Source organism: Myotis brandtii, unplaced genomic scaffold, assembly GCF_000412655.1.
Source record: "Myotis brandtii unplaced genomic scaffold, ASM41265v1 scaffold3791, whole genome shotgun sequence".
Classification (NCBI taxonomy): domain Eukaryota; kingdom Metazoa; phylum Chordata; class Mammalia; order Chiroptera; family Vespertilionidae; genus Myotis; species Myotis brandtii.
In genome coordinates this window covers 6,432-7,503 of record NW_005364554.1, presented here as the reverse complement: position 1 = coordinate 7,503, position 1,072 = coordinate 6,432, and the positions used below count along the sequence as shown (strand labels likewise).

At 42.8% G+C, this 1,072-nt stretch overlaps 1 pseudogene; it reads right to left on the bottom strand.

Moving 5' to 3' along the window:
* Positions 1 to 222: 222 nt before the first annotated feature.
* LOC102247852 overlaps positions 223 to 1,072 on the bottom strand; it is a 7,093-nt pseudogene continuing 6,243 nt past the window's right edge.

The following is a 1,072-nucleotide window of genomic DNA, read 5'->3' as shown; positions in this document are numbered from 1 at the left end:
CTTTCCACAGAACAGAAACTAAAATAAGCTATTATACAATTAGTCACAAATACAGTCCTTGAGTTCCCCCCCCTCATTCACATGAGTATTGTTTAACACATGTCTTCTTTGTAGCAGTTATACCCTGCCACCACTGTGCTTGGCTGAGTTCACAAATCTGTTGTAACCTGTAGCTTCTCTGTCACTTCTCTGGCTCTCCTATTTTGCTAAACTTTGCTTCCTGGCAATAATTAAAACCTTCTGCCACTGCCATAGCTACTGCTTCTGTTAGAACCACCATAGCCAATTTTGTTTTGTGGTTTGGCAAAGTATTGACCTCCACCACCATAAGGGCCAGAGCTTCTGCCTCCAAATTTTCCTCCTTTCATAGGCCCAAAATTTGAATATTGATTTTTGTAATTTCCAAAATCATTGTAGCTTCCACCACCTCCAAAATTGCTTCCATCATTACCAAATCCCTTATAGCCATACCCACTGCCACCATATCCATCAACACCATGGCTGCCACCAAAGCCACCTCGACCACTGAAGTTTCCTCCATGACCAAAGTTGTCATTCCCACCAAAACCCCCTCCACGACCACCTCTGAAGTTTCCAGAACCACTTCAACCTCTTTGGCTGGATGAAGCACAAGCCATCTCTTGCTTATATAGGGCTTTCCTTACTTCACAGTTGTGGCCATTCACAGTATAGTATTTCTGAATGACAATCTTGTCTACAGAGTCATGGTCATCAAAGGTTACAAAAGCAAAGCCTCGAAAACCAGTTTTAAGTAGAGAAGCCGTATAGCCTCAGAGGCCAACCCCAAAACACTGCCACCCAGAGGCTGAGCCACAAACTGACTCTTACGTGAACACAAATTAAGGCAGTCTGGATCACAAATACAGCCTGCTTTAAAATCAGGACTGTGATTTATACACGGAGGAACAGTGTATCGCAGGGAAATTCAACACTCTCCTGAATACCTGGCAGGACCAAGGCAAGCAAGGCTGAAGAGTAGAAGAACCGAAAGACCTTCACTACTGCAAATTTTTTTTTCTTTTTTCGCCTTTTAACTAAGAAACCAATTTTT